We start from the raw sequence: 27,678 nt of genomic DNA on the forward strand, positions 1-27,678 counted from the left end.
TATGGAGCTTATTGCATTTTTAAATATGCCAGTTTAAATCTTCCATTTTAAAATCGAATCCGGGATGCAGCCGGGTATTATCACACAGAAAATATATAATAATATAATATTTATTTACTTATACCCCGCTCTTCAGCCAAAAGGTTATCAGAGCGGCTTACAAATTGTTAACTGGACATTTCCCTGCCCTCAGGCTTACAATCTAAAGAGACAAGACACAAAAGGAGAAGGGAATGGGGTGGGGAAGGGGGAAAGTCCAGCAGATCTTCTCTCCCTCTGAAGCCTGGACCATGGCAGATGGACTGGAGGGAAGGCCCTTCTTCTTACTCTGATTAGGCCCAATTAGGGAAGGGGTTGGGCTTACCTTCTCTTCCCCTCAGAGGCCAGGATAGAGTCAGATGCCTTCTGGGAGGGCTCAGTTTCTAATGGGGAGGCCTGTTGGCATTGGGCCTACCTCTTCTCTCCTAAGGACTGGAGTGTGGCTTTGGAGGAGCTTCTGGACTCCTAGGATGCACGCATCATTTAAACAGCATACCTCCAAAGTGACCCGAAGCAGCTTTATTTTGGCCTGTCTGTACGGGCTCTTTGATGCACTGAATGATACTCTGAATGACAACCTGCACCAACTTCCCCATTCATTACACTTGAGAAGGAAAGCTTATATATGCAAAATGTTTTTGCCTTTAGTGAAAGAAAATAATCTTGAAGACTCTGGACATTTAAAAATTATTCCTGCATAATCAAAATGTAGCTGCATTGCAATTACTTCTCCACAAGTTGCTTAGCATTTCAAAGGTTGAGCTTGATACAAACCCTTAAGAGGAAACAAATGGATTAATTTCACTCTTGAAATGAAATTATCGACCTGACAGAGGATAACTGTCTTTCAGGTAAATAATACCAGGGCTTTTGTTTTGTTTCATTTTTTTTTTTTTTGAAAGACAAGCTTTACAGTTCCTTTATATGGCAGAGACTCTCTCTCCTCCCTTTTCCTGCTCAATTTCAAAAGTCTGTGCAAAACTATGCCCTTCATGGTAAAAATATTTGCATTATTAGTATGCTTTTAATGTCATCAAGGTTATCCACAAAAGACAACATTTCTACTGATTTGTACTCCCACCAAATGCAGGCTCTGGAAATCCTTTCAGTACTACCAAAGACCAGTCCAGTCCAGTTATTGGTGAATTTTCTGCTCTCTAGGCCTACTGTGTATCACTGATAGCTGACAAATATGTTAACATACTATCTTATATTTCACAGATGAAACACTCTAATTCATTAATAAATGAATCAGCTTAAAACAGAGGCCTGAGACCAATAGCTAGTCCCAACTACAATACACCACTTGACTCAAACATTTAATTACCATCCAGCAATTAATTCAATAGCTTATTACTGTTTATTTATCTATTTTATTTATTTAAATAAATACATTTTTCACTTTTCTTCCAGAAAACTATTCAAGGCAATTAGCCTAGCAACTGGGTTTCAGTCCATGTCTGATAGCCTAGATGCAATGCTCAGCTAGACCAACAAGCATGAGTTATGATCATCAGGGCTAGCCTGGAAGAAGAGACTCCTCCCTCCATAACTGTCATCTTCCAGCCTGTGAGGGAGTTGACCAGGCAGGCCCAGCTCCACCAGGGCTAGCCTGAAAAAAGAGACTCCTCCCTCCATAACTGTCATCTTCCGGCCTGCGAGAGAGTTGACCAGGCAGGCCCAGCTCCATCAGGGCTAGCCTGAAGAAAGAAAGTCCTCCCTACATACCTGTCATCTTCTGGCCTATGAGGGAGTTGACCAGGCAGGCCCAGCTCCACCAGGGCTAGCCTGAAGAAAGAGACTCCTCCCTCCATAACTGTAATCTTCTGGCCTATGAAGGAGTTGACCAGGCAGACCCAGCTCCACTAGGGCTAGCCTGAATAAAGAGACTCCTCCCTCCATGACTGTCATCCTCCGGCCTATGAGGGAGTTGACCAGGCAGGCCCAGGCCCAGCTCCACCAGGGCTAGCCTGGAAGAAGAGACTCCTCCCTCCATAACTGTCATCTTCCGGTCTATGAGGGAGTTGACCAGGCATGCCTAGCTTCACCAGGGCTAGCCTGGAAGAAGTGACTCCTCCCTCCATAACTGTCATCCTCTGGCCTATGAGGGAGTTGACCAGGCAGGCCCAGCTCCATCAGGGCTAGCCTGGAAGAAGAGACTCCTCCCTTCATAACTGTCATCTTCCGGCCTGTGAGGGAGATGACCAGGCAGGCCCAGCTCCATCAGGGCGAGCCTGGAAGAAGAGACTACTCCCTCCATAACTGTCATCTTCCGGTCTATGAGGGAGTTGACCAGGCATGCCCAGCTCCACCAGGGCTAGCCTGAAGAAAGAGACTCCTCCCTCCATAACTGTCATCCTCCGGCCTATGAGGGATTTGACTAGGCAGGACCAGCTCCATCAGGGCTAGCCTGGAAGAAGTGACTCCTCCCTCCATAACTGTCATCCTCCGGCCTATGAGGGAGTTGACTAGGCAGGACCAGCTCCATCAGGGCTAACCTGGAAGAAGAGACTCCTCCCTCCATAACTGTCATCTTCCGCCTGCAAAGGAGTTGACCAGGCAGGCCCAGCTCCACCAGGGCTAGCCTGGAAGATGAAGAGCCCTCCCTCCAGTCCATCTGCCTTGGCCCAAGCCTCATAGGGAGAGAAGAATGCTGGACCTGATCCCCTCCCCCCACCATTCCCTTCTCCTTTTGTGTCGTGGCTTTTTAGATTGTAAGCCTGAGGGCAGAGAACCATCTATTATTCCTTCTGTTTTAAGCCGCCTGGATTACCAGTGATTGGGCGGCACATAAATAAATCCTATTATTATTATTATTATTATTATTATTATTATTATTATGGGGTGAATAATCTATGGTCTGTGGGTCACATGAGACCTCCTAAAGCCTTTCATCTCCAAAAATGCTTATGATTTTTTTTACTGTTTGGTGGGATAATTTCACCACATACCTATGCATTGGCCTCTTTTAGACCCAAGGGAGAGATTTTTGCCCTCCAAAATTGAAAGTGTCTTCCAGCTCACTTCTTGGTTTGGAAAAAGGTCTTTCCTGGGACAAAAACAGCCTGGAGGGAGGGACCAAAATACAGTAAAATTGTCCCCCATCTTCCCAGAAGGTCCCTATTTTTATTTTTATTTTTATTTTTTTAAATTCTAAACAATTTGATTAGGGAAATGTCCAGTGTGGGACATGGATCTTAAGCTAGTGTATACATGCACTTTGTTCTGCTGGATTCAGGTGCTAGATCTATTGAGTCAAAGGAAAGGCTCACAAAGGCAAGAGACAGGGAACATTTTTCATCAAGTTTGAAAGAACAATCAGTTTGCTTGATAAAGTATGTTCTGTTTTAGACAAGGAAGAGCTTTCAGGATCATTAAAGAGAAATGGGGGAAGCGTTTCATTCATTTGAAAATAAATTGTTCCATAAGGGAAAGATGCTACTAACAACCACAATTTTACAGTAGTAGATATCAAAATTTGAGCAGTTTCAGAAAACATTAAGTACATTTTTATATACATTTCAGAAACTGTTTTGCATTCTTTTGCACACTGACAAACACACCCACACCCACAAACATATGATCATGTTCAGGAAAACCCACCTGAAATAGTTCTTGCAAGCTTCTCCAACCAGTTTAGTTTTCAGGAAATCACAGTAGAAATTTAAAGACTATAGCTATGTTTGCATTAGCTGTAGTTAAGTGTTAATGTTCCTTAGTCATCCATATTATCATGTCTTTAAGAATAATTAATCACAGATGTAAGATCATGATCTTATTCTCCACATTAATTAAGCCCAAACACCTACCGCTTCCTATTTTTATACTCTTCCAACTACTGCTTCTGGTTTGATTCCCTTTTTCCCTGTAGGATCCATAGTTAAGATCACATAAGAAAAAGGTTTTTACCTGCTTAACCCATAAATAAGGTGATTAAAAGGCAGAGAAAGGATAAGAAACAATTTGAATATGGAAGTAGGCTTACTTATGACAAATAAATTGACTGCAAAGATGTTAATGAAGTGCACCCCAGTTTTAACTCTGTTCTGTATAATATGACAGATCAAGTGATCACTCCCAATATTCCATATTACCTAATCAGAAGTAACAAATACTTGTGGAATTCAAATAATCCCAACACAAATGTCCTTTTGTGGCAGAATCAAGACTTCAACATACCAAAATATGGCATGAATGAACACAGAGGAAGCAATGCAGTAATAGAACTTTAAATAGCACTGGGGACGCTCAGCTCTCATCCCACCCACAGGTCAGTGCTTTTTGCTGGTCTGTCAAGCCCCTTAGTCAGTGCCATTGCATGTGGTTGCCCTGGAACCGATCTGCCAATAAAGGGGTGGCTGCAGACCAGTCTGTATAGCCTCTAACTATTTTCAAAAGGGTCAAACAGTTAATGCAGAATGCTACTCTTAACTTGCTGTGCCAATTAAAGGAGACATTGAAGTAATAATAATAATAATAATAATAATAATAATAGGATTTATTTATATGCTGCCCAATCACTGGGAATCCAGGCGGCTTACAACAGAGGGGATAATAGACGGTTCCCTGCCCTCAGGCTTACAATCTAAAAAGACACAACACAAAAGGAGAAGGGAATGGGGGGGGGGGGAGATCAGGTCCAGCATTCTTTACTCCCGCTGAGGCCTGGACCAAGGTAGGTGGACTGGAGGGAGTGCTCTTTTTCTTAATCGAGGCTGGGCCCAGTGGCATTGGGCTTGTCCTTTCACTCCTTCTAAGGCCAGAAGATGACAGTTGGAAGGAGGGAGGGGAGGGCTCTTCCTCTTCAGGCCCAATCGTGAAGGAAGATGTGGAAAGGTGCTCTCTTTTGAGAGTTTGAAAGGAAGGAAATCAGATGTGATAGCAGCATCAGACTAGTATTTCAGTAACTAGACATCAGAAAAAAGAATTTTTTGAAGGGTTAAAAACTTGGGAAATGATGTGCCATGTGTGTTGAGCTTCAGGGTGGATATGTGGAATGGCATGTAAGTTTCATGGAATTCCCTTCTTACTCAGGTCAAGAACTTTTCAGCACTCCATTGTAGTTATGCTGATGCAAAACTATATTTTAATTTTTCAGAAGTCAAGGAAAAGGGCAAAAACCCAAATAAACAGAGGCATGACCCATATTGCAAACTCTTGATAACATTTTCCCCTCAAATGAGAAAATGAGGGGGACATTATTCATGCTCTAGAAAAAAAAAAAATAAAGCATATTCAGTTTATCCCTGTATCTCACTGAACATTTAGAATTTAATTTTATCTGAAAATCTTACACTTCACAGCACAGAAGTAATCATCTTGCTCTTGTTTTAATGAAGAGTACAAGAGAGGTGTGGAACTAATCAAGCAGAAATGCCATATCATCTGCTTACTCCTATAAAACCATCATTTTCATAATGAAACCATCTTATCACAGTGCTAGACAAGGTTAAACCAAGGAACTTCCTAGGTACCATACTATTAGAATTTGGGTTAACACGATACCTCCCTTTAGCCTTCACCATTGAATTATCAGTAAAATCTTTAAATGAAGAGTGAATAAATAAGGATGGATCAAACACAAAGTTCATTCCACCCACGTAATCTTACACTTTTGTCTAGTCAAAAACTATCTCAAAACTCTACATTCTGCTCAAGGTTTAAGCATGCATCCTGAAGAAATAGCAGCCCAAAATCTGCCATCTTGATACATGCATACAATTCCCAGAATTCTCCAGACAGTAGATTCATAGAATCACAGAGTTGGAAGAGACCACAAGGGCCATCCAGTCCAACCCTTTCCATGCAGGAACTCTCAATCAAAGCATCCCCGACAGATGGCCGTCCAGGATCTGCTTAAAGACCTCCAAGGAGGGAGACTCCCCCACTCTCCAAGGGAGTGTGTTCCACTGTCAAACAGCATTTACTGTCAGGAATTTCCTCTTAATGTTGAGCTGGAATCTCTTTTCCTGTAGCTTGCATCCATTATTCTGGGTCCTGTTCTCTGGAGCAGCAGAAAACAAGCTTGCACCCTCCTCAATATGACATCCCTTCAACAGGGCTATCATATCACCTCTTAACCTTCTTTTCTCCAGACTAAACATCCCCAACTCCCTAAGTCATTCCTCATAGGGCATGGTTTCCAGTCCCTTCACCATTTTGGTCACCCTTCTTTGGACACACTCCAGTTTCTCAACATCCTTTTTGAATTGTGGTGCCCAGAACTGCACACAATATTCCAGGTGGGGCCTGACCAAAGCAGAATAGAGGGGCACTATTACTTCCCTTGTTCTAGACACTATACTTCTATTGATGCAGCCTAAAATTGCATTGGCCTTTTTAGCTGCCGTATTGCACTGTTGAGTCATGTTCAACTTGTGGTCTACTTGGATTCCTAGATCCCTTTCACGTGTAATCTCATTCAGAAAGGTGGAAAGGTGATGAAGATGACATGCCCCCTCGATCCCTGTCCATCATAGCTGGCCATCTTGTGGGGGGGGGGGGGTGCTGTTGATGCCTTGATGACACTTCTTAGTAGTGCCATCAATGTATTCCTTGCGGAAAGTTATGTACCATACTCTCTGAAGGAAGCAGTCATTAGACCGCTCCTGAAAAAAACTTCCCTTGACTACTGGGATATGAAAAATTATAAGCCAGTTTCCCATCTGCCATTTCTGAGCAAGGTGATTGAGAGGGTTGTTGCTTTTCAGCTCCAATTATCTAGATTCATTTCAAACTGGCTTCAGGGTGGGATATGGGATCGAGACTGCCAGGGTTGCCTTAACTGATGACCTTCGTTTAGGCATCAACAGAGGGAGTGTGACCCTGTTGGTGCTCCTAGACCTCTCAGCAGCATTTGATACTATAGATCATGACATCCCCTTGGGACACCTGAAAGAGTTAGGAATCAGAGGCATTTCATTGCAATGGTTCCGTTCCTTCCTCTCAGGCAGATTCCAGAGGGTGATGCTCAGGGACAGCTGCTCCTCAAAAACAGAGCTTAATTGTGGCATCCCTCAGAGCACCATCCTGTCTCCAATGCTATTTAATGTATACATGAAGCAGCTGAGAGAGATCATTTGGAGACATGGGGTGGGGTGTTATCAGTACGCTGATGACACCCAAATATATTTCTTCATGTCTCAGGCATCAGTGATGATGACAGATGGCATTTCTCCCCTCAATCTTGAGGCAGTAATGGACTGGATGAGGGAAAACAAACTCAAGCTGAATCCAGACAAAATGGAGGTACTTACAGTAGGGGCCCCCAAACCAGGTATTGGGTTGCAACCTCCAGTCCTCAAGAGGTTCACACTCTCCTCAGTCTGGGGGTGCTTCTTGATCTGTCGCTTCAGATGACAAATCATGTGAATGCGACAGTCAAGAGCACCTGTTATCAGCTTCAGCTGATAAGCCAGCTGTGCCCTTTCCTGGAATCAGGAGACCGGGAAACTGTAGTACATGCACTAGTAACCTCACAACTTGATTTTTGTAATGAGCTCTACATGGGGCTACCATTGTGCCTAGTCCAGAAACTTCAACTGGTACAGAATATGGCAGCCAGACTGGTCTCCAGAACATCTAGGAGTAACAACATAACACCAATACTGAAGTCATTCCCCTGCCTGACTGTTGGTACAGTACAAGGTGTTGGTTATCACCTTTAAAGCCTTACATGGCCTGGGTCCAGTTTATTTAAGGAATCACCTACTTCCATATAATCCACCCCGTATACTCAGGTCCTCTGGGAGGAATTTATTGCAACCTTTAAAGACCAGGTTAGTTGCTACTTTCCGAGAGGACTTTTTCTGCAACCGCTCCCAGTCTGTGGAATGACCTGCCGGATGAGATCCGTCAAATCACCAACTTAGACACTGTTTAAAAAGCTATCAAGACAGATCTCTTCCAGCAGGCCTTTCCAGAATAAAGTCGTCAGCCACATAACCATCACTCCCATACACCATGAACACTTTTGGTCTATGCCATGAATCTGCCCATGATTATTAGATTTTATTGTTCTTTATGTAATTTTAATCTCAATTTGTTTAATTCTTTTTAAAGGGAGGATGTTGTGTATATCATTGTATGATTTTATATGTTGTTTGCTGCTTTGATTGTGTTTAGAAAAAGTGGGATACAAATAAAAGTTTTGTTATTATTTATTATAATGGCTCAGTATAAAAAACTACACATAGATCTAGGAAAGAAAGAGAGAGAGAGAGAGAGACGACATCAGAAGCTCAATACCTACTTTTCCCCTCTCTCAATTTTGGTTATTTTTTTTATAGAGTTGGTGTTTTACTTTTCAATGAAAAATAGGTAGAGTGTGGGGGGCCATGGGTTAGAGAGTTGGGGATGCTCTCAATGGAAGGGAAAGAGATTTTTTAAATATGAAATAAAATAAAATGGGGGGGAAAGGAGCACCCAACACTGCTCCTCCCTCCCTTCTGCTTAATAGGGCAGGGCATTAGACATGTGCAGTGTTCTGATCTCAGAGGACTCTGATTTAGCAACAGGATTGCCCTGTTAATCCACTTTATGACAAATGAGAAAGAATTCCCTTTTGGCTTTCCTGTAATTATTTTTGTGTTCTTATTATGTATTAATTGGGTGTATTACCTTTTATCAGTTTTGTTTTATTAGCATCTATTGGTCTGTGACTGCAGTAACTATTCTTTCATTCGTTCATCCATTCAAAGGAAAATGTTTGGGTTATTGTTTTTTCCTTCTCACCATGAAAGGCTACTGGTTAAAGTATCCTTTGAAATCCATGTGGATTTTTGCAAGCTCACTTTGAAAAAAAGTGGGCTTCTAAAAAGTACCCAAATCGGCATTTGCTGTGTATATATGTCACTAAAAAGAACAATCCAAAAGATAGAGGGATGGAATGAGAAATAAAGCCTCAACCTTTTAAAAAGAAAGAAAGTTAGTTGATACATCCAAACAACTTGTGTTGTTCCTACTCATTGTGTTACCTTTGAGATCTAACTCCATTACAAAAAAGTAATTGGTTACTGGTAACTATGCTAAGTTGTGGCTTCCAGTCTTTGACTCTCTCCACTGAAATAGGCTTTCCATATCCCGATTTCCCACAGGACAATCCCGGAGTGGAGGGTTTAAAAACTCTCCCGCCCAGCTGGGCATCTTTCACCCTCTAATCCTGGATTCCTGCTTGTTCCAGGCCACATTTTGTCAATCTCCAGTCAGACTGGTGATTGACAAGCTGTGCCTTCCTGGAACAAGACAGGATTGGCTCTTTCCCTTCTCATGACCACCCGAGTCACGCCGCCTCCTCCTCCTCCTCCTCCTCCTCTGTCAGGAGCTCAGGCAGCAGCTAAGATTGCTGCCTCCAGGCCGAGGGAGAGGACTCATGGCGGGGGCTTTATGGTGTGGCAGCCTCCCTTTCTTAATGCCTGCCTCGTCCCCCAGCCTTCCTCCTCCTCCTTCTCCTCACTCACCAAGCGCTCAGCAGAGGGAAGGCAAGGCAAAGCAAGCCAGCAGGCACCAGGGACTCCCTTTACTTTGCTTTACTTTGCCTTTCCCACCCCTCCTTTGGGGCTTCTCTCTGCAGGTGGCTGTGGCTTCTGAGGGAGAAGAGAAAAGGGGAAGAAGGAGAGAGAAAAACCCCATGCCAGTCTGTCTCCTCCATCTAAGCCAGCCTCCTCCACCTCTTCTTCTTCTTCCTGCTCCTCTTCCTTCTCCTCTGTTCTTCTTCTTTCTCCTCCTCCTCTTCGTCCTCCTCCTCTTCTTCTGTTGTCGTTGCTGTTGTTATTGTGTGCCTTCAATGCCTTTCTGACTTATAGCTACCCTGCAGAGTTCCCTTGGCATAGTTTCTTCAGGGAGAGGGGTTGCCTTTCCTTTCTCCCAAGAGGCTGAGAGAGTGTGTCTTGCCCAAGGTCTCCCAGTGGCTTTGCATGGCCAGTCTGTCTCCCCCAATTCTATAGCCACCAAGCCAGCCCCCTCTTCTTCCCCCTTCTTCTTCTTCCTCCTCCTCCTCCTCCTCTTCTTCTTCCATTGTTGTTATTGTTGTTGTGTGCCTTCAACTTCTTTTTGACCTATGACAACCCTGCAGAGTTCCCTTGGCATAGTTTCTTCAGGCTGAGAGAGTATGACTTGCCCAAGGTCACCCAGTGGGTTTCCATGGCCGAGGTGGGATTTGAACCCTGGCCTCCAATTGTCCTAGTTCAATACTCAGGCCACTGCACCATGCTGAACCCTCCACTGCAAGTACAGTACTCAGTTGATATTTGTTGTTGTGTACCTTCAAGTTGTTTTCCACTTTATGGAGACCCAAAAGTAAACCTATTCTGGGGTTTGCTGGGCAAGATTTGTTCAGAGGAAGTTTGCCATGGCTTTCCGGTAAGGAGGCTGGGAGAGTGTGACTTGCTTGAGGTCACCCAATAGGCAGGGAATTGAATCCTGGTCTCCAGAGTCTTAGTCCAACACACAAATCCACACAAAGCTACATCCCAACCTTCTGTCCAGGAAGAATGCCTAAATGTCCTCCATTTTGAGCATGACCGAGAAGTATATTGTTTTTCATTAATGTTTTTGGCTTTTAGTTGGTCATGTCCTCCATTTTTCTTGAACATCCTACAATTTGTCCTATATTTTGTCATACTCCATGTCCTACATTTTTCCTACACTTTGTCCCGGTTTTGTGCAAGGGAATTATGGCAACCCTATTTGGATGATAACAGGTGTCTAGTCTCTCTCCAAAATCTTTGGTACCAGATTGTTCACAAAAATATTGATACACATGAGAAAGGCAAAAGTTCTCTATATTCTGAAGAGCTTAAAACTGAAATGGTCACAAGGATCAGTGAGAGGAGGAGAAGGATGCTGCCTAAGGGTTGTGTAATCTGGGACCATCCTTTTGACAAAAGAGAGAGAGAGAGAGAGAGAGAGAGAGAGAGAGAGGGAAATCTTATACAACTTCCTCTTCTTCTGTTATCCCCACATGATACCAATACAGTAGACTAAGGGGAGAAGAGAGAGAGAGAAGCAGTTGCATAAATGTTCCATTCCATAAACGTTGCATAAATGTTCTAATGTTGCATTTGGTAGAGCTTTGCCAAATGACTGGTTAAGGTTCACAGATCTTTTCAGTGAACCTGGGCTGTTTCAAGTGAACTGAGGCAATAGATGGTTTTGGATGGAAACAATGTGGTTTCATAGAATCCTGACCTATAATCAGGCCAAAAAGAGAGCAAGTGAGAGAGAGAGAGAAAAAAAAAAAACTAAGCCATTTAGGAAGAGTTTAGTCTTCAGTGCTGTGGTTTGTTTGATCACAAACCTCAAAGCAAATCTCAAGTGACCTGGAGCTTTAAAGTAGTTCAAGCAGAACTACCGTATCCAAAATGACTGGGTTTTACCAGGGAAATGTCTGCTCTTTCTTTGGTCTTCTGAATACACAAGAAAGATGATTTCATAATCTAGTTTCATAATCTATATATTGTACTCCATCAGGGTCATTCAAGTACAACACGCATGTGTATGTGGCAATGTTATTTATTTATTTATTTGAGCATTTTATTTATATCCTTCCTTTCCTCTAAGACTATTTCTACACTGTATAAATAATGCAGTTTTATACCACTTTAACTGCCATGGCACCATCCTACAGAATCCTGGGATTTGTAGTTCTGTGAAGCACCAGCACTCTTTGCCAGAGAGGACTGAGAAGACCTTGCCAAACTACAAATTCCAGGATTCCATAGGATGGAGCTACAGCAGTTAAAGTGATGTCAAACTGCATTATTTATACAGTGTATATGCACCCTGTGACTCAAGGAGCCTAATAACAAGAATAATTTAAAAGGGTCCAAAATCCTCTTGATGATTTACATGTGCAGAAGACTCATTTATATCAGTGTAAGTCCTTGTTCGACCAAGGCATAGAGATAACATGGAGGGGCAGGAATGAAAGCAAATTCCAGCAGGATATATAAGCTTCCCTGCTGGCTCCAAAGAACCTCAGGAGGAGATGCACATGACAATTTTGTCTCATCACAAGGACAGTTTTGTTTTTCTCCACCACATCTCTGCAATACCTGCACACCTTTTTCCTCTTCCTCTTCCTTTTTCTTTTCTACTGTGTACCGTAGTTATGCCAGCAAACAGGATCTTGGCCACATAAACATTACAAAGTATAATATTAAAACATAATTTGACCAATTTAATTAATTAAACGGGACAGAATTTAAAGGAAGTTAAAAAGACAACAGTGAAAAAGATGCAGCACCAACTCACTTTGTACACTAATGGAGAGTACCAAAGAAATCCAGAAAAAGAACAGCCTGTGCTTCATAGACTATAACAAAGCCTTTGACAGCATAGGTCATGAAAAATTATTGGTGGCTCTTAAAGTCAGAGAGTGCCATTATATTTAATAGTCCTGTTGAAAACTTAGGACTTGTAGTTAGGACTTCTATTTAGAAGAAGAGGTTACTGTCAGAATGGAATATGGAGAAACAGAACAGTTTCCAATGGGCCAAGGGCTAAAGCAAGGCTGCATATTATCACCTCACTTGGTTAGCTTATATACTGAAAATATCATACAAAGACCAGAAGAAGGAGGAGTAAAGATAGGAAGAAGGAACATCAACAATTTAAGATATGTGGATGATGCCATACTACTAGCAGAACATCACAGACTTGGAACAATTATTAAGACAGGTCAAAGAAGAAAGTGCAAGGTAGGCTTACTGCCGAACATAAAGAAAACAAAAATAATGACCACAGAGGATCCACATAAATTCAACCTAGACAATGAGGAAATTGAAATAGTTAAAGAGTTCCTTTACTTGGATCAAACATTGATCAAAATGGAGACTGCAATCAAGAAATCTGAACACTAAGAATGGGAAGGGCAGCTATGAAAGATCTAGACAACTGAGCACTAACTTTAGTGGAGGACAGGGGGTCTTGAAAATGTCTCACCTACAAGGTAATTCTAAGTCAGGGTCAGCTTGAGAGCAGTTAACAACAACAAACCAACCCACAAAAGGCTTCTTCCTCAGCAGCCAATCAGTTGACAAAATGTCCATCTGAACAAAAACAACAGCAATGGATCAAGCCTACCTTCTCCTAGAAAGGAATTCCACAGCTTGGGACCAGATGAAGAGAAAAACCACTCTCTCATTACCACACATTATCTCAGTGTGGCAATCATAATAAAAAATTAGTGGATGGAAAAGTCACTAAGGGCCGGAACAGACCTGCAAAATACACTGGTTTCCTGGTGGCTTGGGTGCATGGCATACACACAATGCATGCCACCAAGCTGGAAGGAAGCTGCTGTGAAGCTGCCTGGCTGTTTACATGGTCACAGCTTTTTGGCACTCCAGCAGCATGGCATTTAGACATCATGAACACCAAAAACCCACAGTGGCAGCAGTGGAAAGGGCACCGTTTTTCCGGTGTTAAAAGGAGCAGCATTTTGCTGCTTCTTTTTGCACTGGGAAAAAGCTAGATCGGGGCCACAGTGTGCAGTTGCCACAGCCCTTATCTGGCGCTCATCATGACACCCCTTTGGGCCTGTCTGTTTCAGCCCTAAGTTTAATGCTTACATGTGGTGACCAGGGAAGGAGTAAATCACACCCCAATACCTGCATATATTTAGGGGAGGGGGATGTATTTCTTATGTTATTGTTATTTGTTATTTGTTTGTTGTGTTATTTGTTATTGTTTGTTGTTGTATTTGTTATTGTTGTCGTGTGCCTCCAATATGATATGGCAAACCTACCATAGGGATATCTTGGCAATACACTATAAACTTGGTATACACAATACATTTATAGCACTTCAATTTCACTTTAACGTCCATGGCAGGATTCTATGGAATCCTGGCGTTGATAATTTGCTGAAGCCCTTGAGCTCTCTAACCAAGAATTCTAAATATCCCACCCTCACTTACAATCCCAGGATTCCATAGGATGCTACCATGGCAATTAAAGTCCAATATAGCACTATTGTTGTGTAGTGTGAATTCACCAAAAATTTGGTCAGAGCAGGATGGCCTTTGCCTTCCCCTTAGGACCTTGCTAGATGCAGACTTTAAAACATAATAAGAGAATAGTGCCTTTGTGCCCCTGAAGTGTTGTTAGATGGCATCTTCTCATTGACAGGAAAACCTGACAATAAGCAGCCACAATGGCATTCCATTATTCCACAGGTGTGATAGTGATAGTCCATGGTAGTCTTGATACTGGCCGATCGTGTGGTGTCAGTCTCCTCCTTTCCATCTGTATCCTGCTTCCTCACTATTCCATTTTTTAAAAATTGCATTCCCATAATTCTAGAATTATGTTACAAATAAAAATTAAAAATAATAAACTTAGGCTCTGTGCAGACCGGCCATTAAGGCTGGCCTGGAGGTGGAGTAGGGTGTCATGTCCACATGATGCATGCCCTGACTCCACTCCCAGGGTGCCATGATGCCACACACCAATCCATATGGCCTGATTGGGGTTCCAGTATGCGGTTGCCACAGCCCCGATCTGGTGCACTTGAAGGCTTCTGCAGGCCACCCCTTAGGAACGGTCTGCACAGCCCCTAAGAAAGGCACGGTGGCAGGGTGTAGGGCAGGAAAGTAGGGTTAAGGGACAATGAGGTTGAGAGCATGTGGGGACCATTGATGACACAAAAAGCCCCAGCAACAATTGAAAAGAAGTGTAGTAATATAAGCTCCCAAACCTGTATGTTTTCATTCTCTTTTAATAACCCATGGCTTGAAAATATTTTTAAAAAAAGAATCCAAAGAACAAACCTTGATTTTGCCATTTTATATAAGAGGTGTCCTTTTACTATCCCACTGTATTTAACGAGACTTGAGCATCCATGCATTTTGGTATTCATGGCCGAGTGTGTGTGTCTGTGTCCTGGAGCCAAACTCCAGAGGATATGGAAACCACTGCTCTAAGGACAGCCGCAGTTCTTGCCTTGTAAGCATTCTATTATCAGGGAGATCAACTAGGAAATAATACAATATTGGTAGGAGTCAGGATGGCATTGAGAGATTTTAAAAAAAACCAATTTGGAAATAGAATTTTTAAAATTTAGAGGCTCTTAAGAGGCAGAAGGATAATAGTAAAGTAAGCGAAAATGAAGTGAAGTGGATAGAAAGGATAGAAAAATAAAAGAGGGATATAATTACACATGATTAAGACCAATTATCCACTGGCAAGCGAAGAAATAAAAGGCAGCAAGTGAATAACCTGATCTAAAGTAGGAGGAAAATCAAAGATGATTAAAAAATGTTTCCAATATTTCTTACATAAAACATCTCTAGGCTCAGTTATGTTTACTTTTTCTCATTGAATGTCCCAAATGACCTCAATCTTTTTGGTACTCCCAACTGGAACAGACCATTTAATCAATGGGAATTATATAAACATTGATTTATCATTCAGCCATTTTTTCAGACATAATTCTCGAAATAAACTGGAGTAATTTGCGGTGGCAACTTTGTAAATACCAGAAGGACTGTATATTATGAGAGATGCAGGACTATGGCATTTTACTAGGCATGAATAAGTTGTTCTCTTGAATTTCTAAGCATTTTTTTTCCTTCTTTTTTCTCCTCTATCCTGTATTGCCTATCCTGTATTGCTTCTTTGATATGAAAGTGACAAAAAATGTCACTTTCTTGATATTGCCGTCATTGTCTGGAGTCATAGTTTGTAATTGTTTAAGTTTGGTTTCTCCCTCAGCCCCCCCGGTGGGATGGCTCTCTTAATATGTGTAATTTGGCCTTCAGTCTGTACCAAGGCGTGTGATACACTGTGATAAATAGTGTATGGCACACCTGCATAAAACGCAGGCACACTGTATTCTGGGGGGGGGGAAATATCTAAGGATCTCCAATAATAATAATAATAATAATATGGGAAACAACAAGAAAAAAATCTGGGACTCTGTGGTCTTTTTAGCCAATCTGGATGCACACTTTAGAACTTTATCCCACCAGTCCTCCCCCATAACAGTCATGTTAGTAAAGCAAATGGGAACATATCATTGTCCGGGAAAGCAGCCAAAGGGCTGATAAGGCAGATAGTTCGCAAACAAACAAACCCCCTCCCAGCACAGCAAAGTCAGTGAGAGCTACACAGTCCTGGAGATTCACAGTAGTTCTATCAAAAGGGATTACCAAGAGAATTGTCAGACGGTCCGAGGTTCAGGGTAACAGATAGGCAGGTCGATAAAGCAGTCCAAGGTCAAGGTTTCCGGGGAGTCAAGACAAGAAGCCAAGGAGCCAGAGACAAAGTCTTTCCTCTAAAAGAGTCAGATATCCACTGGCAAAGAACCACACATGCTCCAGGTGCTTAAGAAGGCAAGGAGCCAGCCTTCAGCTGTGTCTGATTACGAAGACGCTTCTGATAAAGCCTCCGAGATCTTCGAAGGCCCTCTCTTTCTGCTCGACGCTCATTGAAGGTAGGCACACTGCCCAGATCCTCCTCCATGTCCACAGCCTCGGCACCAGGCAAACTTGACTGCTGAATCTCTGGAGGGGCCATAGACTCTGCTCCAGCAGAACTAGGGCCAGCCTCTGGCTCCTCCATTACAGGTTCAAGCCCCAGGGGCTCTGGCTCCTCCATTACAGGTTCAGGTCCCAGGGGCTCTAGCTCATCCTCTGAGTCCTCCAAGCCGTCCTCCAGGCTGGGCATGACAATCATTTTGAAAATGTTCAGTATCACATTTCTCTTCAATCATGTGGCTGTGCCTCACCTTTCATCCCTGTTCAGCACATGTGATTGTTTTTACTACATTTCCTTCATATTTTTAAGTTTTGCTGTAATTACACAAATAAAAAACCCAAATGGCATTGAGTAGAAACATCCTCAGTTTGCTTGAGAATAGTGGGGCGGGGGACAGAATCATGCCCCTTCCCTATATTAATTGTCACTGCCGTGGAAGGGACCTATTATACAGCCCGGGGAACAAGTGGAACGGGATGATATTAGGAGCATATTGATGGTCGTTCCCCATCAATGAAAAGATGCACTACAGAAACTAAGGAAGTGCAAAGCATCAATTGAATAGCAATGATGTCATGTGAGAGGTACTGGCCAAATACGCTAATATCTTGCTTTAATTCCAGTATACTGTCTCGTGTGATAACGTCCTTAGTCTTGGTCATATGGGCTTGGAACACCTCAAGGATTAAATGTGACAACAGGACATTGGAAATGATAGTATAGTTGTGCTTCTATCATACCTCTTTTATATCTCTGTAAAAAATCAGAAAAAGTCTACTTTAGATGAAATAAAGGGCAATTCCACAATGTCAGACAAGAAGGACCATAAAGTAGTTGCAAAATTTGAATAAAGAGGCTTCTGTCAATTGCTATTGGAGAAGCAGTGGAGAAACATATAGTCTTTCCTTTTTAAGAGGCAAAAACAAAACAACCACCAACAGCTTGGCAATCCAATGAAAGGCAAATAAGTTTGCTGAATGATTTATTCCGTTTAGTTAAATGAGCTGAAATTATCAACTATTCCAGAGGGGTGAAGGTACAAATTATTTTTCTGTGCCAGAGGTGGGAACAGAATTTGCAGTATCACCATATCACTGTTTCACTACTTGCCTCACATAAACCTTATTTCTAATTAGTTTGAGCTCCATGAGAATCAATCAGAGACTATATAAACATTCTAAACCCATACTGTGTCTGCCACTTCAAATTTACCACTAACACATTAAAATATTTCTGTTAAATATTTTCAGGATATATGCCACATTGCACTGAAGGCATGCTTTAATAATCATTGGCTCTTTTTCACAGCTAATGCTATTCTGGTCTTTTGGAAAAGTGCACACATGAATGTATACAAATTGATAATGACAGAAATCCTTTTCTTGGTGATTGATCCAGATTTAATTATTACAAGGCAATAATATGCAACTGATTTCTCCCTTTTAAAGAACAAAACAAATGATGTTGAATAGTCCCTCAAAATTCCTTCTTTTTCCCCCTAGTTTATTTCACATATATACAACCAAACTTCAAAATATTCCTCAATTGTCCAAACAATTAAAAAAACTAAAAACATTTTTCACACTTTATGGTACACTTGACGGGACCCACATGAGATGCTGTTCAAAGCACCCCTGTGTGGATTTCTTGCAGAATTTTGGGAATGACCTTAATTACATGGAGATACTGTGATATACATACCACAGGAAATTATACTTTTCCACAGGGAAAGTTACCAACATCTCCCACATCAAAGCTATAATATGAACCTTGGTCCTGACAGTTGAAAACACACAGTTTCTACTAGTTTTAAACCCTAGGACAGACGACAGAAACCTCTAGTCTGCAAAGCCTAATAAAGACAGAGTTTGCCTACCTAGGCAGTGACCAAACTATGGCCTTTCCACAATCTCCCCTCACTTCTATTAACCCCATCCCAGGAACTTACTTGAAGGAAATCATTTCTGTCTCCAATCAGTTACCAGAAACAGCAGCAAATTCTTTCCTAGCTTGGTCCCTCCTTGTTCCCTATGTGAACAATGCTTTAAAAAATGTGTATACTAACTGTTTCTGTTTTGTTTTGTTTAAATCAGAGATCACTATTATTTCCTGGCAAGATATTTAGGCAATCTAGTGGAAAATATCAGAAATATTTGTATCATACGACTTAGTTGATACAAATACTGATAAATTACACAAGTTCAGTTGATATTTGTCAGTTCGGTGTGTGTATGTGTGTACATGTTACATTTACTGGAATGTTCCAACATATCCTCCAAGGCCTTTTAAAATCTTAACAATTACCAGTAAATGTCAACATTCACCAAATTTCTGTTACTGTCAACATTCCCCATATTTCTAGTATTTATTGTAGAAATTGCATCTTATATTAATATTTGGAGGCCTAAATATCTTCCTATTCTATTATAAACAAAGAAAAAGAAAGAAAATCAGTTATGTGAGTCAAGGCTGTTGTTATTAATTAGCCCTTCTTTGCTCTAGCTATTGATCATCTGTAACATCTACTTATTGTTTTAAAATCTTATGTCAATAGCTTCAAGTGAGAACATTAGCAGGTCTGCTGATACTCTGGCCCACATCAGAAAACACTAGAGAATTACCCTAGGAAATAAATCTGAAAGCCAAGCTGAGGGTAATCAGAAGGAAAGACAAAGAATAAAAATGTTCAGTTCATACTCTTATGCAAACCTATCTGAGGATCCATTCAGATGGGCAAGAAAAACCAGAATGTTCCTGATATTGTTCCTATCCTTTTTGATTTTCTTGGAGAGGGATCTACATTACTTTTCCCCATCTTGAAATGTTCCCAAGGAACTCCCAACATTTACAAAGGTCTTTTATTCTCATTCTTCAGGTCAGTCAAAATAAAACCAAATTTTTCCCAAAATAAAATTTACTCCCACCCCCATCCCACCCCCTGGGCATGGTTGTTTATCTGTGCTCTCCTGGAACTAGTTCAAATGGGCACCACCAAGAAACACAGTAACTGTTCCAAGGACAAGAGATCAAGCAAGGGGAAGATGAATGCTATAAAATAAAATGATCCTAACACATAACTAGTGTAATCTTCCCAAATTACTTTAAGACTTTGGCTATCTTTGTGCCTGCACTGATGGAAAAAAAACCCAGTTGGTGCTTTCAGATCTGTGAGGAGGACAAGCTTTCTGCACAGCTGATACCCACAATGGGTCGATACTTGCAAGACTGTCCACATGCTCTCCCTTACCATTCTGGTCCCAGTCCCATTAAAACCCAGTATGTACCAGAGGAACTGCACAAACTAGTGACAGTACTGTGGTAGCGTAGTTGGAAATTTCCATATAGGAAGAGGTCAGTGGTTTACCCAACCAAGGACACCCTTTTCTGATCTCTTCCACCTACCCACTTATATTTCTCCCCTGTCTACACACCACATCAGCATGCTCAAGGGATTCTCCATAGTGTCCAGCCTGATTCAGAGCAAACAGAGACTCTTTTTACTCTAGAGAATCACTCTAGAGCATGGATTGGACCTGTGTTTCACCCCTTCTGGCCCCACATGCTATCTACACAGGTCAGTGGGGGAACAGGGCAGGAATGTATCTTTCCTCCTATGCAGACATGTCACACGGCCTATAACTCCCCAATAATAACAATTAGAAAGGGCTCAATGAAAAGAAAACACCAGAGAATTACCTCAGGAAAAATGACCATGGACATTCATGAAAGTCAAATTCTGAAATATTCCCGGAATCTAGATGTGACACATCATTACAGAGAATGGGAGGATAAAAAACACAAGGGATGGGGAGATGAGGAGAAACCCTGGATAAAAAACTTGGATGCAAAACCATAAATATGCAAGTAAAATAAAAACAAAAATAATTGGAATGTCTTGTTACTTCCAGGGACTCTCTGGATAATCTTTTTGAATTTTGGAGGCCTTTTCTCCAGCTGAACTCCTGCTCCAACACCCCCATATTTACTGGAAGAACTGAAAGGAAAATTTAACTGCATTTGGGTGAACCCAGTTACAAAGATTCATATACTGAGAATTCAGAAAAGGGAGGGTTCACTTTTTTTTCCTTTGTGGAGGCATTCAGGTGAGAGAGACCTTTCCAGCAAATACATAAAGATGGTAGCTTAAGAAGGCAGGCCAGTTTGTGTGCCCATTTCCTTTAACAGATAGTTACCAAACTCCTGAGCCGGGCTCATGCTGATGGTTAGGTCTGAAATGGATTACTATCAACTTCCATGAAGCTGCAGACAAACTGATATTTCTGTACCCTTTTCAAGCATTCAGTAAGCATGTGTATTCCACAAAGCCTTTCTCCACTGTCACTTTCCTCATGTGAAAGCAACAGATCTGAATCTGTAAGACTTTACTATCTATGAATGCAGAAGACTCATGTAATTAGACCTTTGTAAGTAGAAATTGATGATGGGATTGAGCCAGTGGCATTCCTAGCATTGGTGTCACCTGATGTGGTTGTTGACTTCCATGGCTAAATGCAATGGAATTTTGGGATTTGTAGTTTGGCAGAGCACTAGAGCTGTCTGACAGAGAAAGCTAAATATCTCACAAAGCTTCAAATCCAGTATTCCACAGCATTGCACCATGGCAGTTAAAGTGGTGTCAAACTGCTTTATTTCTGCAATGTGGCATCTCCCCCAGGGTGCATCTATATTGTTGAAACAATGCAGTTTGACATCATGCTAAGTCCTGTAGCTCCATTCTACACTATCCTGGGATCTGTAGTTTTATAAGACCTTTAGCTCAATCTGCCAAAGTGCACTAGTGGCTCACAAAACTACAAATCCCAGGATTCTGTAGGATGGTCCATGGCAGTTAAAGTGGTGTCAAACTGCATTATTTCTACAGTCTCTCTAGATTTCCTGTATCATGAGGTGAGGTAGCAGGGGGAACATGGGAAATCACATAGAAAGCAGCTATTATTGGAAAAGCGGGATTCATTTCAAGCTCTTTATGATAGTGGCTGTACTTGATCTTAATGAAGAGAGCACAGGCACGTGTTTCTGGCCTCTGGAAAAGGCACTCAAATTCCTGGCTTAACATAATGCACATATTTCACATACACATTATCAGCGGGAAACCAGAGCTGAGATTATCAAGAACTATTAAGTTTCCTGATTATTATTTTAACTGTCCTCCCCAAGAATAAGATTTTCCAGGATGAGCTTACAGGAGGGAGAGATGGAACATTAAATGTGGACATCCCTCATTTTCTTTCTCTCTCCTCACTATACAGCATTCTTGTGATATTTCTCTCAGGGTGCTCTTTGGAGTAAAGTGGAAACATAAACAGGGAAGTGTCTTGCTCTGTGATTAATGAACGTGTCGGAATACATGAAACAGCCAAAGCAACAGATTCAAGCCTGTTGAGAACATGAAAGAAAATGAGAAAGAATTCCTTACCACTGCCAACTTCATCAAACGCTCTGATAGCACAAGAAAGCCTGTGGTCCGAATAGAGATAGCATGCTGGTATTCACGCCTGGAATGAGATAAAGGGTCAAAAGGAAATGGGACACTTCTGTACCCTAATGGTGTTGTATTAGCAAATGCATAAATAAAAAGGCAGCATATATTAAGATGAATGTCTTTTCTTCAGTTTCATGCATATTTCATCTGTGGGCCAATAATTGCACTTGAAACAGGATTTAGGAGGGCAAAGAAGATTTTGATTGTGGCAGGTTGTCTTTCACACATAGTGACCTCTTAAGTAATGATGTACTCTGCAGAGTGTTCTGGGGAGGGGGCTGTATCATTTATTCTGGACTGCCACATATGGTGTACAGGCAATACTGAATGTTTTTTATCAGCATGCAATAATGAACATGTGGCTGCCATGCATTGCCATAACAAAAAGGAGTGCTCTAGGTAACATACTGTCATACTTGAATAGGTCCTTCTTTCTAAAGGAATTTCAAAATAGATGAAGCAGGGATGATGGTCCTTGCATTGGTTGCAAAGAACTCCAAGAGAACACAGGTTCTGCCCTTTTGGTATTGCTAATAACCATTCAGAATATTTAGGTCCCACCAAAAGAAGCAGACTGCCAAGAGAAACATGTTGCTCAATATTTTGCTGTTGTTTTCTTTTGTTTGTTTGGGTTCTTTTTACTGCAATAGGAATATGTGTCAAGACATGCATGCATTCATTAGTCCACTTAAATTCCACCCTTAATGCACCATTTTAATTTTCTTAGGTCCATATTTTGGGTTGTTCTATGGCTCCCCACTTCCTTTTGAACAGAACACATGATATGATCAGTTTTCTAGGATCTAATGAATTTTGCAACTAGTCATATATGTCCAAGTAGTGAAGTTGAGGGGTAGGTTTCTTAACCACTTGCCTATCTCTTGATTGTGTGATAGCAGAGGTGATGGACATAGTGGATTTAGATTGTCATACTCTGTTTAGACCCTTCAGTTTAAATGGCTCTCTTCTAAGTATGTTTAAAGGGTTGTTTGCATGGGCAAAAAACAAACAATAAAAACCCATCCTCACCCCAAGGCCAGTCCTGCCTGCTTGCATGATGCACGGTGACTTCCCATGGAACTCTGCAGACTTTCCCTATTAACCTGTCTTTGCCCCCAACTTGACAAAGTTGGACAAAACTGACCTTGAGGCCTGAATCAGACCGAGCTAGCTGTTTGCCATGCCATCACCTTTCCCCATAGTGAGCAGTACAATGGCCTGTTCACTGAGCCACCACTGCTGTTTCCATTATCTGCAGAAGCTCCATGGACAGCCTGCCCCCCAGTGTGCAGCTGCTTTTCCTAAGGGTGAGCTAGCCCTTGTGACCAATAAGATGGGAGGGTAGAATGATCATGTGGCTGGGACCCCTGCAGACTCTAGTCATGTGATGAGGGGGGGGTCCTTCTACTCCATCTTCTCATTGATTGCTAATGTAAGCCCACCCTCAGGGGAAGCAGAGGTGTGCCGAACAGCCTGTCCACAGAACTCCTGCAGGTACAGAGGTGGTGGAGGTGATTCAGGGAACAGGAGATGGACCAGCCATGCTGATGCAGTGTTCATATGGCTGGCCTATGTGAACAATACTGCATCACCACAATGGGTGTGGCTGGTGCATACAACCACCATTGTGGCCAATCCACAGAGCATTATTTTCTGGACTGGCCCTGGACCTATGGCCAGTGCAGACAGGACCTAGATCCTATTTGCCATTATGATCAACAGCAACAATAACAACTATCATCAATGTCAACAAGAGGTGTATTCTGTAAAGTTCCAATCTCAGTAGAGCATCTTAGAAAAACCTTCCATTTCCAGGGAATTGTGGATTGCTTCTGACCAATCTAAACACGAGGGAGGCATGAAAATACTCATCTGTTTCCAATTGTTAAAGATCTGAATGAATATGAGTAGTTTGCTTTCTCATACATCTCACTGATATGGTTCACTCATATAAGCAGTTAGCATTTATCTGTCTTCCAACCCTGGGTGATAGGCTTTCTTCAGGATCAAAGGAAATTTACACATACAAACTGTTTTTAAGAGTAGGTTCAATTTGGGGGTTGTCAGCCATGACAGAATGTCACTTTAATCTGTTCTTACAAAAGCCTTGGATTCATAGGCTGTATGTTCAGGTTGCCGGCATATTATGCATTTTATTTCTCCCAACCATGCTGATAACATTAAAGAAAAACACTGTAAAGGGGATGGTTATCATCTTCCTATAGCCAGAGATAGAGTGAAAGGAATTTATTATTTTCCAGCATGTTTCCTAGAGAAAAAGAGTAGTTGCGAATTCACTAAAAGCATTACAATGGGGATCTCCTTGGATCTCTGGATTCCTAATCTGCCTGTATCAAATAATTTAATAAAACCTTGTAGCGGATTTCTCTATTATTTTTAAAGCAAAAACTTAATGTTATGAGTAGCTGTAAATGGATGTTGTTACTTAGGTTTATGTAAGCATATGAATTGATTTATACAGTGTTTCACATTGCTATCTATTGGGTGGGAAAATTTACAATTTTAATGGTAATTCTGGCAATGTTCCAGACATTATAAACTTTTTACAAGTTTTCTGCTTTCGTATTTTGATTTCCTCCCTTTGATTTATGAGAGCTTTCAACCTCTTTGAACTATTTTAAAAATGCACGCTCATGCTGGGGACTTCGATGCATGCTTATAAATTTCAATTATCCTGCAGAATTATATAACTAATGAGGGAACAAACTAGCCGAAGATACAATTTAAATGTGAAAAGAATCTATGAACATGAAATGTTTTTAATAATAGTATATAAAAAGAAGAAAATACCAAGAATTGCCTTTTCTGTATCAGATGATGCGCTTCTTTCTAAATGAGTTTGTTTTCTATACACTTTGTGGTGCTTTATACACTTGTTAAGAACACTTAAAGTAAATATTATCCTTGACTGGAAAAAAACTGGCCAGTCACACTTTCCAAATGAATATGATATAGAAAGTTAGTATTATAATGCTAAGTATACATGCATAAGAATTAAAAATAGAAGTAGACAGACATTACTTATTTTCTTTAAGAGGGATAGTGGCTGCTTATGTGAGTTATACTAATATTCCAATGAAAAGCATCCATACTGCCATAATATTGTTATGAGCAGACTTTCTTGATTCTTTATTGTTGTAGTTGTTGAATGTTCTTAAGTTGACTTCAGTCTCTGTTACTACTGTGACTAAGGAATGTCCAAGACACAGCCCTGCTTTATTCCTGCAGACTCAGGACCATATCCTATTTGATTGAGTTGATCTAGCTTTCTACTGCCCTCCACTTTTCCAAGCATTATTACCTTTTCTAGTGAAGCATGCCCTCTTATGATGTGGCCAAAGTACAACAATTTAGTCATCATGGTCTAGGCAGACTTCAGATCTAATTTGTTCAGGACCCATTTGTGAGTCTTTTTAGCTATCCACAGTATCCACATAACTCTTTTTCAGCACTACATATCAAATGAGTTGATTTTCTTTCTGTCAGCTTTCTTCACTGGCCAGCTCTTGCACCCATATATAGTGATGGGAAATACGATGGCTAGAACAATCCTCGCTTTAGCGTTCAGTTTTATATCTTTACTCTTTAGGATCTTGTCTAGCTCATTCAAAGCTGCCTGCATATGCCTAGTCTTCTGATTTCTTGTCTGCCATTTCCATTTTGGTCAATTATTGATACAAGGTATAGGAAATCTTTAACTCTTTCAATTTCCTCATCATCTATTGTATTTGTATAGAACCTCTTTGGTCATTATTTTAGTTTTGTTAATGTTCAACATTTAACCTGCATTGGCACTTTCTTCTTTTCCTTCCCTAGTTACTTTTCCAAGTCTTTGTATATCTGTGCTAGTATGGTGTTATCTCCATATCTTAGGTAGTTGATATTCCTTCATCCTATCTTCACTCCTTCTTCCTCCGAGTCTAATACTGCTTTGGGTACAATATTTTCTGAATATAAGTTGAACAAATAGTTGTTTCTCTTTCCAGTTGGAAACAAAATATTGAGTGGCCCTCACTCTGGAGTTATGGGTGAAGATCTTATATCTGAGCTACTTAGTATAAATCGCAGTAGGAAGTTGACAGTGCCATAAATGGCAATGTTGCACATTTCCACACAAGTCCAAATATATAACCAAATGCACAATCAAATATGCACATGTATCTATAGATATCCGTGCTCCTGCACATGCTTAATGATGCTGCCTGTTTAATTAAGTCTGTTTCCATAACCTCAAGCTGAATGCGGACATTTCACATTGTCTCTAATGTAGGGAGGTTACTCTCTCTAATCTAGCAGTGATAGGTATGTTTGCCTCCAGTTAAGATATGCCTAAATTAAATCAGATATATTATAGAAATGCCATGGGTTGGATCTACAAGCTTACAGCTGTCACACATGCTTATAGCAGTCCTACGGACATCAGTGGGACCCATATGAGCTATATCTCCTATTTTCAGTGGATTTGTTCCATGTATAACTATGCTTGTATCCAATCTGATAAATCTTCAGTTACTTCTTCAATAAAAGGATGTGGCATCTTTGTAAACACTGCCTTCAGTAGTTTACATATCAGCCAAGGAAAGTGAGAGATGTAATAGTGCTATTGTCCCGTTCTGATGCCTCACCAGCAAGGGTGACATAGCAGAGTAGTCAGGCCAGCCTGAGTCAAGCACAATCGACAGAGCAAGGTCTGAAGGTATCAGGCAAACATGAATCAGGAACATGAGCCAGGAAAGTTGTGGCCACCACGAAAGATTGGTTATTGAGCAACAAGTTGCCTGAAAATGGTTCTGAAAGTTATGGTCGGTTGTCAGCATGCAGCTCTTCCCTGATTAATAAATGTCTGGCATGCAAATGGTCAGACTTACTCAGTGGCTCTCTCTGTCTACAATGATCTGCTATAATAATAATAATAATAAATTTATTTCTACCCCGCCCTTCCATAGATATGATCAGGGCGGCTTACAAAATTTAAAAACAGTACAATAGAAAAAGAAAATTCAAATATAAAAGTTAAAAACAATTACTACAAAAAACAGGAACAGGAGATCAATAAAATACACATGTCAAGGGCAAAGAAAAAGAAGAGTTAATTTACAGCAAACCGGGGTCAAAAGGGGAAAAATAAGGGGCAGGGAAATAAACAATCTAACTAAGGCGGGAAGGCCAACCGAAATAAATACGTCTTCAGATTTTTCTTGAAGATAGCTGGTGAGGCGGCGGAGCGAAGCTCTGCGGGGAGCTTATTCCAAGATGAAGGGGCAGCGATGGCAAAAGCCCTCTGAGAGGTCCGTACAAGGTTAGACCTAGGGACCTCCAACAAGTTTGTCCCGGATGTTCTGAGTGTGCGGGGCGGATTATATGGGGAGAGGCGGTCCTCCAAGTACCCTGGGCCCAAGCCATGGCAGGTACTATGAGCTCTGTGCGCTGCTGTTCCAAAGCTGTCCTGCTTTCTTGGCTTTCTGTCTCACTGGCATGGACCTCTATCACATTCTCTGGCCTCTCTGCTTCATCTTGCCCTCCTGTCTCACTGTTTGAATCTTAATCCTGAGGGTACAGCACAATAATTATTTGTATTAGGATCAATCAGATTTGTAATTGAGGCATGCTAACAGATCCCTTCTTAGATCCGACCCT

The sequence above is a fragment of the Sceloporus occidentalis genome, unplaced genomic scaffold (assembly GCF_023333645.1).
Source record: "Sceloporus occidentalis isolate IW3139 unplaced genomic scaffold, rSceOcc1.0.p SCAF_2, whole genome shotgun sequence".
Classification (NCBI taxonomy): Eukaryota; Metazoa; Chordata; class Lepidosauria; order Squamata; family Phrynosomatidae; genus Sceloporus; species Sceloporus occidentalis.